A 12,742-nucleotide genomic window follows, 5' to 3' on the forward strand; every position below is an offset into this window, starting at 1 on the left:
CGTTATTAAAAAATTTACTGGCGCAATTGTGTGATGTATCTTAAAGTGTAACACGCGCAAAAAAAGATCAACATTATATGTGGAAGCTTAGATTCCCTTGCGGCTTATTAATCTTAGAGACCAATATTATATGTGAAAGCTTTGTTTTTCTTGTGGCAACACTATGTATATTAACTTAAAATATTAACATTTCTACTTAAGAGCGATATTGCTACTGGCTGACTATATCACGTGTCCTATGCTGTCTTCAGCTGGCGAGATCAAGTGACATGAGCTATGATTGGCTTGCAAAAGCGTGTCGCAATCTCGATTTCAATGCTTCGAAAAGTATCATGCTGTGTTTGGTGGAATTCGAATTTATACCTTCGTAACACGAAATATGCAGCGTACATGCTGCTGCACATCAAAGATCTTTCCAAAACAAAACATGTTTTTTCCCCCTGAGTTTCGTTTTCTAAAGTGCCGGGAAATTCTATGTCGGTATATAAAACCATACATATCCAAAGGATTGATAAGTTTTACAATGCCGAGGAAAAGTATACTGTCACTTAACACGGAAAAAGTGTATTTTCACCCGGAAGAAAGTGTATTTTCAACCGGGAAATCCGGGAATTTATTTTCCTTGTCCATGTATACACCCTGTTAGTATTGTCGATTTCTGTTAAACACCTCATTAATATATCCGTTTATATTCAATAAAATCATAGGAGCGAAGCCACCTGTAAAGCATTTGGACTATTTTGTAACAAGAGCGAAAAGATCAAAGGCGTTGTTCTCTACGTAAGTGTTTCATGTTTATGCAACATTTTGCCTTTTCATCTCTAATAAATAATATGTAATACATGTTTCCTTGTCCCTTAACCTGCTGGTAACTATTGCTGCAAAACTTTTTTATATATTTTCAGCAAGTCTTGCTTGTATTTGGCCTGTCATTGCAGAATAGCTCTGTGACATTCTGTCACTCAACATACTTTCCGTCTCTAGACAAGTACACAGCTGCATATTGCAATGACTGTGGTTTTCGTACGTCAAGTGTAATCATAATGCTTTTATCTAAAAAAATGAGTAAAAACTGACAAGGGATACGACGCTTCTGTGAAATAACCTTGTATGAATAACAGGACTCAAGATCCCATCTGACAGATAAGTCGTTGTTAATAGCTTTATAATGCCTCCGTTAAATGTAGGCACAAAACGCAGTAAAATGCCAGGACACCGAAGAACTGTAAGATGCAGAAAATCTGCCTCTGAACTTGATATAAGTGAAGAAGGAAGGCGATGTGTCAGAAAAAGGCGATGCAGTAATGGACTCACCGTTTCACCAAACACTCAATCGCATGAGCACAAACAAATCGGCAGGCACGTTAAGCACCGTAGATACTAATATTTGTGGGGAATGTAGGAATAGGAAAGTTATGTGCACTGGTGACAGAAATCTGTCGACTTGCTGACTTGTCATCGGGTTTCCGGAAAAGCACTAGCACCAAATTACCGAAAGAGATACGTGCTGATAAATGTGAAATTCATAGCCCTTGCAAACTGTTAATCACAATAATACAAAAAAGAATAGGAAGACCGCTTTTGTTTCCTCAAGAAGCGGAAAGATATCAGAGAAGCAGCCCTCACATTCTGCATGCTGTTACTGACTAAATTGAAGGAAAATCAGAACGCCTTTTTTATAGTTGTCGACCTAACGACAGCGTTCGACAAATATGGGATTAATAAAGATGTTCACAATTCTTAGATCAGCGAGACTACGTAACAGAACCAAATAAATCATCTACATCAACAGCCTCCAAGAAAGAGTAATGCAAGTGAAGGTTCATGAAAGAGAAGGTCCTGTTAAGAAGCGGGTCAGACAATATGACAGTTGATGATAACTATTTAATTTCGTTCATCATATTTGATATTTTAGGAAAGCCTGCAACTGTGTCATGCATGATTTAAATAATGAAAAACTGGAGCAGTTACTTATTTTTTCATGCTTAGCACAATGCGTTTCGAGAATTCATTCTCATTTGCAAGAACATTTCTTTACGTGAACATTTTTGGTGATGTTTGAATGTGTGGTTTTCTGCCTCTCTTTCATTGGAAAGACTATATTGGAATCAGAAAATCAGACAAGATGAATCTTTGAGTGTTTTTATATACTGATGTTAGAACCGGTGTCTTTGTTTGTCCATTTACAGGTATTGTGCCTCCTCCATTATACACAATGTCACACAGATGTAAATCATCACTTACACCGTTTGTTTTAGTATCTCAACGTGCTACAAAGATATTATAGCACTATGGTTTCACAAAGAGGTTGTATACAGTCAGAGATGTTACACTGATTTTAGATTACATTATACATATAAAGTTGTCAGTTATACAAGCATTTTTACAATGACTGAATTATTGATTACATTTTTTAAGTGTGAACGAACGTACACATTTATGAAAATTACTACAGTTGTCATATATAGGAGAAACATTTGAAAACCTTTTATACATATTTACTTTTCTTCATATTTTAAAAAAGTAATATATAATTCAGGAATCAATTGTGGTAAAAATACATTTTATAATTGACAATCCAAAAACGCTGTAACACCTCTGACTATCTACAAACTCTTTGTGAAACAATATTGTATTCATATCTCCATAGTATGTTTTGGTAACTAAAGCAGTGTAAGTAATGGTTTGCAGTTATGTGACATTCTGTGTAATGAATACCTGTAAGTAGACAAATAAAAAACCATTTCTAGGGTTAGCATATAAAAACACTACAAAATTCACTTTTTTCCGGTTATCCAGTTGCAGTATAAACCCAAAACGACATCTATAACGCTAGGGAGGCAGAAAAATCACACACGCTAACATCACCCAAAATATGCACTTCAAAATGAGAATAAATTCTGGAAACGTGTTGCGCTAAGCGTGAAAAAATGAGCAACTGGTGCAGCTTTTCGTTATTTAAATCGTTATCTAAAACTATGTTTCGTTTGTCACTTGATGAAGCGATGCAGGAGCGAAAGACAATTTCGGAGGACAAATAAAAGTGCGAGGGAAGTGGATACCAAATCTAGTACCTACACACTACATCAGATTAGGAGAGCTGTTTAAAGGGGTTGGCAGCATTCTTAACGCAGAAAGTAAATAGCGGATAAACAAAACAAAAACGAATGTGATGAAACAGTAGTAGAACGCAGAATTACTAAACATCAAAATTATGAAAGACCCCATATTAATAGCTCTCTAGGAAATAAAATTATACGGTATGTCTGACGCGAAGACGATATGCTAGATGGGCGCAATCGATTGCCGTTTTCTCCACTAAAAGACATCACATGTTAGTACAGAAATGAGAAGAAGTCGCTGACAGTGTCTATACCACAATATGTAATGGAAGTGAGCTGTGAACCATCGGAAATACCGAAGGATGAAACTAGAGTTGTTTGAAATGTAATGATATCGAACAATGCTTAAAGTTATATCGAGAAATAAACTACGAAGTGAATCAGTACTAAAAAATGTAAAGAAAGGAATATAGGAAAACCCCTTATTATAATATAAAGAAAGGAATATAGGAAAACCCCTTATTAATAGAGGTGGCAGGTTAATCGAACATCTGCCAAGGCATGTATGTTGTTAACGAAGCAAATGTGACACATGTAAGCATTATCCGATGTTAAAGCATGAAAAGAGTTCCGTCCTATAATGCTGCTGGAATCCGTCGCAGGTTCTAAGTTACACTCTCTATCAGGAGGGTGGTAATATAGCCCGTCTTTTGAATAAGCGCTGCTCCACCGTAAGCCAGTCTGTATAATATTCCCTGCTTTCAAATAACTAGTCAGGAACAACCTCGACAGTGAACTATTTTAAATTTGGGGGAGACAATAAATTGGGCCAAATTTGCTCACAATAGATGTTACCTTCCAAAATATTTTATCAGACAACCAGTAACATATTATCTATAACGGAAAATCGAACAAAGATTTGTGAGCTCTGAAACGATCAAGAGCTTAGAGCAATGTCGATCATCAGGTCGTTTGGATTAATGCAGGACATCATAATTTTCTTCGAGTATGTGAGCCACGACTATATTTTCTGGATACAGTTATTCTAAACACTGCTTAAAGCTACACTTCGATGTTTTAAAAGTTGATGAAAGGGATTACAGCGGTGAACGTTAACGTAAACACAGCAGCAGATAAGCAGACTGATGATTTCGATTTAATTGGCAGTGTTCTGTGACATCACTTGACATAGTCGTACATGCGTAATTGGAATTGGGCACAAGCTCTGATACCAAGCAGACGGGATAAACGTTTGTACTAAGAGAGTATGACGAATGCTGACCAAGGTACGAAATGAACGAGCAAGCAACACAAAAGTTTAACGCTTGAAACACATGTGTAAAACAATCATATGAAGTGTTTCACGCATTCGGAACGTATCAAGATAAAGAAATTTCATAACTGTGAATTTCGTATTAGAGTACTTGTTGACTGCAGCATGTTGAAACAAAATATTTTTAGGGGGTATGCCGCAGTGTTTTTTGATACAAAAACAATTCCTAATATGAACAGATAATATAATTTAAAAAACACCAATTTACAAGTTAATTAAAGCAATTTTCCAATGATAGGCACACATTAATCCAGGAAATCTCACATTCACTCTTATAAGGCAATGCGTAAATATACAAGTATACAACGAGTTTCGCTATGGAACGTTTATTCACGTATTTAACACCGTGACAACGTATTCCGTAAAGTATTGCCATAAATACCTATAGCGGTTAATCTTATTAAATATCTGTTTATATGCGTTAGACTCTCATATTTGAAACCGGCCCGGATAACAGTGCTCGATAAAGCGCCGCTTCCGGGACCGGGAGGTGCAACGCCCCGAATCAAATCCGCCCTACAGAGTAACGGCGATGGTCGATGCGTCGGCCTACCTAGATGTGGCTTTTAGGCAGCGTCCCACAACCCATTAGATGAATACCGCCCTCGTACCCCCTTCCTGCCACAGTTACACGATTCAAAAACAGTTAAAAAACTTTCGCTCGCTTTCACATGAATATCACCACACGCGGACAGTTGGGGTGCACGTATTCCGTCCTGGCGTGTACTGGGGTGACGATAAGAAGGGCATCCGGCCGCCCCTTAAACTAACCATGCCAAATCCGTAAATAACCATGCCGACTCAGCGTCAATGCCGGACAAAGGCAGAAAAAAAATAACTGTATTCTACGTATTTAAACTTTCCTTTATCGAGGGGACCAGGGGAACCCAGTTGCTTGATAAAATGGAAGAATAAATTTATCTCAGATTGCAATTAAATGATCCTCGACTTTTTCTTATTGTAAGATGATCGATTTCGATAGCACCAGCGTCATCTTCAGATGTACCTGATACATACGCAGGGTGTCCCAGAAATGTTGCGACAAAATTCGAGGGGTTGTAGAGGGGTTGCTGAGGAACACATCGAGGACAGGAACGCATGACGGAAACGTCACCCAACGACGCTACAGAGAGTAAAAATTACACGCGCAGGTGCCTGCGACTTGCCACCCCTTCGGCAACAAACGTGTTTTTGGTCCCTGACGAACTGCAGACGGACCGTATTACAGTGTAGTCTGTTATTTAGTGATCCCGACTGATTGCTGCGATCGCCAATGGAGAAGGTGGAGTTAGCTGCTGTGCAGACGCGCCTTGTCATCTATGAATGCGACGTTCTGTTGCCTTGGTGGATAGCGGTTTTGGACATGTGTTTCCATCTGAGGTTTAGTTTTCTCCCGTGGACCGAAAAAGACTAGAAATTTTAGCGGGTTCCACACAAAAAAAAAAAGACTGTGGGTGAAACCCATGTCCAAACCGTCGTCAACCGAGAAAACAGAGCACTGTATTCATCGGACACAAGTCCTTTGTATGCAACAGGTAACTCCATCTTCTTCACTGGCAAACGCAAAAATCAGTGGTATGACTGAATTTTTTTATTTTTTTTATTTTGAGTCATCAGTCTTCTGACTGATCTGATGCAGCCCACCGCGAATTCCTCTACTGTGACAGCTTTTTTTATCACAGATTAGCAACTGTAAACTACATCCTCAATTATTTGATGGATATATTCCACTCCCTATCTTCCTCTACAGATTTTGCCCTCTGCAACTCACTCAAGAACTGTGGAAGTTATTCCCTGACGTTTGAACAGATGTTCTATCATCCTGTCCCTTCGTCCTGTCAGTGTTTTCCACATGTTTCTTTTCTCGCCGATTCTACAAAGACCCTCCTCATTCCTTCCCTTATCAGTCCTCCAAATTTTTCTTTAGTATCACATCTCAAAGGCTTCAATTCGCTTCTGTTCCGGTTTTCTCACAGTCCATGTCTTACTACCGCTGTGCTCCAAACGTACATATCAGAATTTTCTTTCTCAAATTAAGATCTATATTTGATACTAGCAGACTTTCCCTTGACCAGGAATGCCCTTTTTGCCAGTGTTAGTATGCTTTTTATGTCCTTGTTACGCCCATCATAGGTAATTTTGATGCCAAGGTATCAGAATTCCTTAACTTCATGGTCCCCAATTCTGATGTTAAGTTTCTCGCTGTTCTCATTTCTGTCACTTGTCATTACATTCGTCTTTCTTCGATTTATTCTCAGTCCATATTCTCTATCCATTAGACTGTTCAGTCCATTCGACACATCCCGTAATTCTTCTTCACTTCCACTGAGGATAGCAATGTCATCAGGGAATATTATCATTGATATCCTTTTAGCTTTTTCTATATCAACAAATCCAATGAACGGGTCTTTATTTTTCTTTAGTCTTGCTACCATTATGGTACCTTTGCCTTTGCTGAAGCCAAACTGATCGTCATCTAACCGATGTCCAATTTTCTTTTTCATTCTTCTCTATATTATTGTCGTCAGTAACTTGAATGCATGAACTACCAAGCTGACTGTGCGACAGTCTCACACTTGTTGGCTTATGCAATCTTCGGAATCGTGTGGATGATGTCTTTTTTCCGAAAGTACGTCGCCAGTCTCATACTTTCTATCTCATACTTTCTACATACCAGCGTGAATAGTCGTTTCGTTACAACTTCCGCCAAAGATTTTAGATATTTCGATGGAATGTTATCTATTCCTTCTGTCGTATTTGATCTTAAGTCTTCCAAAGCTCTTTTAAATTTCGATTCTAGTAGTGGATCCCCTGTCTCTTCCCTGTCCACTCCTACTTTTCTTATGGCACTTTCGTAGAGGGCTTTCTTGTGCTCTTTCCACCCATCCACTTCCTCCTCTGTTCGTAACAATGGAATTCCTATTGCACTTTTAATGTTACCGCCCTTGCTTTTAATTTCACCGAAGGCTGCTTTGACCTATCTATATGCTGAGTCCTTATTCCGACGTTTCGACTACAGTTCCTCAGCGTGCAAAATCACCCTTGCTGCCGAAGGGATGGCCCAGTGGCAGGTGCCAGCGCCTATAACATCTACGCTTTGTAGCATCGTTCGATGGAGTTTCCGAACGCGGGTTCCAATTCTCGATTTGTTCCTCAAGACCCCCTCTATGATCCCTCGAAGTATGTCGTAAAATTTCTGAAACACTTTGTATGCATCAGGCACATGAGTCCGAAGATGAGGCTAGTAATCCAGAAAACGATGATTCACACAGTAAAAAACTGAAGATAATTTATTTGCAGTTTGAGGTAAACTCAGTATTACTCTGAAATGTATTCTTTTGCCACATTGCAACAACTTGCAGTGTCCTTGATTAATTTTCACAATTAATATAACAATTTAAAAGCTTTCCGCATGTCTGTTCATAAGACAGTAATGGCTTGAAATGCGACGGGCATTCAGTAAGTGATCCATCACTTCTTTTTCTCGGCCAGTTTAGTTGAAAACTGCAGGTGGCAGTCATTGAGTTTATTTTGATGGAAAAGCAGACCATCACAGACATTCAAAGGCACTTTCAGAATGTCTACGGGAACCTGGCGGTGAAAAAAACACGGTGATTCGTCGGGCGAGGCGTCTGTCATCATCACAAGGTCAAGCGATCCGGTAGGCCGCACACAGCTGTGACTCCTGCAGTGTTGGAACGTGAGGACACCCTCATTTGAGGTGATCGACGGATCATAATCAATTACCTCGCTGCTCAGCTGGACATCTCTGTTGGTAGTGCCCACAAAACTTCATGGGACTATTCTTTCTCATCCACCCTTCAGCACGGATCTCCCACTTTCCGACCCAAATAAAGATGCACTCCGCGGGAACGAGTAAATGGATGGTGGGGAGGTTATTGATGCAGTAAGACGTTGGCCTCAAAGTCGACCAGTAGAGTTGTACCACGAAGGTATACAAGCTTTCCGAGTAAGTCAAATGAGTGGGGAATAATATGATTTATAGGAACCCTGAGTAAAACCAACCTGCTTTCAGAAACAAAAGTGTTGCATTACTTGTTGAGCGCCCCTCGTATTAATGAGATTGCCTCTGTTAGTAGTTCAAATTGATATTTGTTTGTGAAAGTCTCGAGAAATGCGATAATAGTAAAATTTCCAGTACCTGCTTCTAGGCAATTTGCAGTGGCCCCAGAGTACGTGGGCCTATATTGTATGTTTAGCTGTACAACGATGTTCAAAACGCGGTGACAATAACCCACGAGAAACAAACATTGTGACCAGTACGCCGGCTGTGAGAAAGGAGACTGGTAACTCACCGCGTGGGCGCCGCGGCGAGGTGCGAGGTGAGAGTTGCGAGCTGCGGAGCTGGTGGCGGCGTGGCGGCGGTCCTCCGGAGCGTTGGCGCTGCGCCGCAGTAGTGGCTGCTGCGCCGCGCTGGAAGCGGCGGCTACGGCACACCCCACCTCGCCGCCTCGCTACCTGCAGCTTCTTTCGCAATTGCTTACGTAATCCCGACACCCGGCTGCCCAACCAGGTGCGCGGTCATTGGTGTCGGACACGTCTCCCAAACGTTCCACATGTCTGAGATCTATCCAGGCATTAGACTGATTACCGGACTGACTTTCTTTGCGACAACTGTCACTAAACGGTGGTTGAAAAACCTAATATTCCTCTATGGAACAGCTCAAGAAAATTGTAGCGCTCGCAATTGATTGCTATATCTGTATAGCGACAAACACTTTCTCGCAGTTGCCACGCGACACAGATTTGCGCGATTCAGATTACAAGCATAGAAACTAACGCAGTGCTGTGATAATTTACTGAACCACAACAGCAGTTACACCTTCCGTGTTCTGTATAGCGTGAACGCCTTTGTTTTACGTACCTTCTGATGTTCATTACTACAGATTGCGGATGATGCTGTGGTCTATCGAGAGGTTTTAACAATGGAAAATTGTACTGAAATGCAGGAGGATCTGCAGCGAATTGAAGCATGGTGCCGGGAATGGCAATTGAATCTCAAAGTAGACAAGTGTAATGTGCTACGAATACATAGAAAGAAAGATCCCTTATCATTTAGCTACAATATAGCAGGTCACCAACTGGAAGCAGTTAATTCCATAATTTATCTGAGAGTAGGCATTAGGAGTGATCTAAAATGGAATGACCATATAAAATTAATCGTCGGTAAAAAAGGTGCCAGACTGAGATTCATTGGAAGAATCCAAAGGAAATGCAGCCCGAAAACAAAGGAAGTAGGTTACAGTGCGCTTGTTCTCCCACTGCTTGAATATTGCTCACCAGTGTGGGATCCGTACCAGAAAGGGTTGATAGAGGAGATAGAGAACATCCAACAGAGAGTAGCACACTTCGTTACAGGATCATTTAGTAATCGTGAAAGCGTTACAGATGATAGATAAACTCCAGTAGAAGACTCTGCAGGAGAGACGCTCAGTAGCTCGGTACGGGCTTTTGTAGAAGTTTCGAGGACATACCTTCACCGAGGAGTCAAGCAGTATATTGCTCTCTCCTATGTATATCTCGCGAAGAGACCATGAGCATAAAAACAGAGATTTAGAGCCCACACAGAGGCATACCGACAATCTTTCTTTCCACGAACAATACGAGACTGGAATAGAAGAGAGAACCGATAGAGGTACTCAAGGTACCCTCCACCACACACCGTCAGGTGGCTTGCGGAGTATGGTTGTAGATGTAGATGTAAATCTGAAATAGGTAAGTTGTGAACTTTAGAAAATACTGTAAGGAATAGGTAGTTTGGAAAAACACTCTAACAAGGGAACCTCCCCATCGCACCCCCCTCAGATTTAGTTATAAGTTGGCACAGTGGATAGGCCTTGATAAACTGAACACAGATCAATTGAGAAAACAGGAAGAAGTTGTGTGGAACTGTGAAAAAATAAGCAAAATATACAAACTGAGTAGTCCATGGGCAACATAAGCAACATAATGGACAATGCGAGATTAGGAGCGCCGTGGTCCCGTGGTAGCGTGAGCAGCTGCGGAACGAGAGGTCCTTGGTTCAAGTCTTTCCTCTACTGAAAATCTTACTTTCTCTATTTTTGCATAGTTATTATCTGTCCGTTCGTTCATTGACATCTCTGTTCACTGTAATAAGTTTAGTGTCTGTGTTTTGCGACCGCATCGCAAAACCGTGCGATTAGTAGACGAAAGGACGTGCCTCTCGAATGGGAACAGAAAACATTTGATCGCAAGGTCATAGGTCAACTGATTCCTCCACAGGAAAAAACATCTGATATATTCTATACGACACTGGTGACGGCATGTGCGTCACATGACAGGAATATGTTGTCGACCCACCTAACTTGTACACTTGGCGAATGGGTAAAAATATTCTTCTACCTTGCCCGATTTAGGTTTTCTTGTGGATGTGATAATCAATCCCAAAAAAGTGATGAAAACATAAGAGTTTGTCACATAAACTGAAAATAAAAAATTAAATTTTTCACTCGATGGAAGATTTGAACCAAGGACCTTTCGTTCCGCAGCTGCTCACGTTACCACGAGACCACGGCGCTCCGGCTTTACCATTGTCCTTAATGTTGCCTATCTTGCCTTGAACTACTCAGTTTGTATATTTTGCTTATTTTTTCTCAGTTCCACACAACTTCTTCCTGTTTTCTCAATTGATCGGTGTTCAGTGTTTCAAGGCCTATCCACTGTGCCAACTTATAACTAAATCTGAGGGGGGTGCGATGGGGAGGTTCCCTTGTAAGAAATAAATGAAAGACGACGCGCCGGGAAGGAATGATGCGAATGGGACAGAAATCGGTAGATTTGATATGCATGTTGTACTGCGACACCCTTTCGATACCACTAACGCCATCTTTGTACAACATTTCCCTTTAGATACCACTAACTCGTAGGAGATACACTGTATGAACAGGCTCTAACAAAACTGCAAGGTGAAAAGCAACGTCGGTCAATGTAGCTCACTCTTGTAACACTACATTAAGTTGTCCTAACAAGACCTTGGCTGCACTCAGCGACTTAATCTGTGTGAAGTCTGTACTAACACGACGACGTCACGTAAGATTTGTTATCCAGCGTCTCATGCTATAAATCACACTACAGCTCGGTACGACGTCACTATGTACTAAAGGATGGACACACTAACACTTTTCGTGGCCTAATGGGGTCAGTGATAGCTATCTAGATATCAATTACAACAACGCATCTATCAGAGTTTTCTAGGTTCGACAGATAAACTACCACCAAAGCAGGTATCAATCATCAGAAAAATACTAAATGCGAGAGTCTGCAGGCAGTACGAATGATGTATTTACTTTCTCAGTAACAGGAACCTAGAGTGCAGCTTACTCTGCAAACTCTGACAACACAACTAACAATTCCCGAACAACGTAGTTACCAGAAACGATAGCTTCATTAATGATGAATAAGTCACATAGATCCGTTGCCTCTTGTAGTTGCTCCTCTTTTAAAGCTTCTACGAACAAGTGTGTATAAACTCAATCAGTGTGAACGTTATACATTTTTACGTAAATCGGAGAACATGTTCACAGGACAAAGATATAATTTTATACTATTTATTTCTCGTTGCCAAGCAACGATAACCTCTATAAGTAGCCTTGCTACATCAATTTCCTTGACTGTAGTAAAATTTTATCATAATAAACTATTTCGCTAGTCTCAACCTTTCAGAATTAAATGGAATAACTTTTCATTTATAATTAATCACTGTTTCATAACGCGCAAACGTGCTTTCCTTGTCTAAAGATTAATTACTTTCTTTTAGTTACAAGTCGTTCATTGAAAAATACTATTTATTCTGTTTAAATTTTTTGAAGTTTGCTTTCACCAATATTCCAGTCTTTTACTTTATTGTTCTTTGGATTTACTTTATTGCGAAAAGATATATTCCACGTATTAGTCCGCTTTCAAATAAGCCTTTGATTGTTTTTTCTTGTAATAGCTTGGGGATAAAGGACAAGTCGCGAACATCCTTCAGTTTAAAACTGATTTCTACTTCCTGCAATTAAATCATTTACAGGTACGAGTCAGGGGTTTAATTTTGGAGTGCTTTTTCTCTGTTCAAAACCCCAGTAAACGGAAATGTAATTTAAAAAAATATAACAAAAAACGTGAGTGTCACCGCCACTTTTCAGCTATACGAACTTCAAATGATCAGGCAAAGCTCAATCACTTCAGGCGTTCACTTCAGCGACCCACTAATGTTTAAAACTCGAAACACAGCACTCGATGATCTCTTTCGGAGGGAATTAGCGTGTTCTCTTTTAAATGGTCCTTGATTTGTCGTATAGGAACAAGGGGGATAGCTATCAAA

The 12,742-nt window shown here is 40.3% G+C and overlaps 1 protein-coding gene across 3 annotated transcripts in view; it reads right to left on the reverse strand.

The window, feature by feature from the left end:
• LOC126474124 (proton-coupled amino acid transporter-like protein CG1139) overlaps positions 1-8,804 on the reverse strand; it is a 228,735-nt gene extending 219,931 nt beyond the window's left edge. For 2 of the 3 annotated variants that reach the window (XM_050101557.1, XM_050101553.1), the window contains exon 1: positions 8,712-8,804. The gene's annotated coding sequence lies outside the window, so the exon portion shown is untranslated. The remainder of the gene's footprint in view (positions 1-8,711) is intronic. The other variant, XM_050101556.1, reaches the window with a different exon arrangement.
• Positions 8,805-12,742: the final 3,938 nt, after the last annotated feature.

The sequence above is a fragment of the Schistocerca serialis genome, chromosome 4 (assembly GCF_023864345.2).
Source record: "Schistocerca serialis cubense isolate TAMUIC-IGC-003099 chromosome 4, iqSchSeri2.2, whole genome shotgun sequence".
Lineage (NCBI taxonomy): Eukaryota > Metazoa > Arthropoda > Insecta > Orthoptera > Acrididae > Schistocerca > Schistocerca serialis.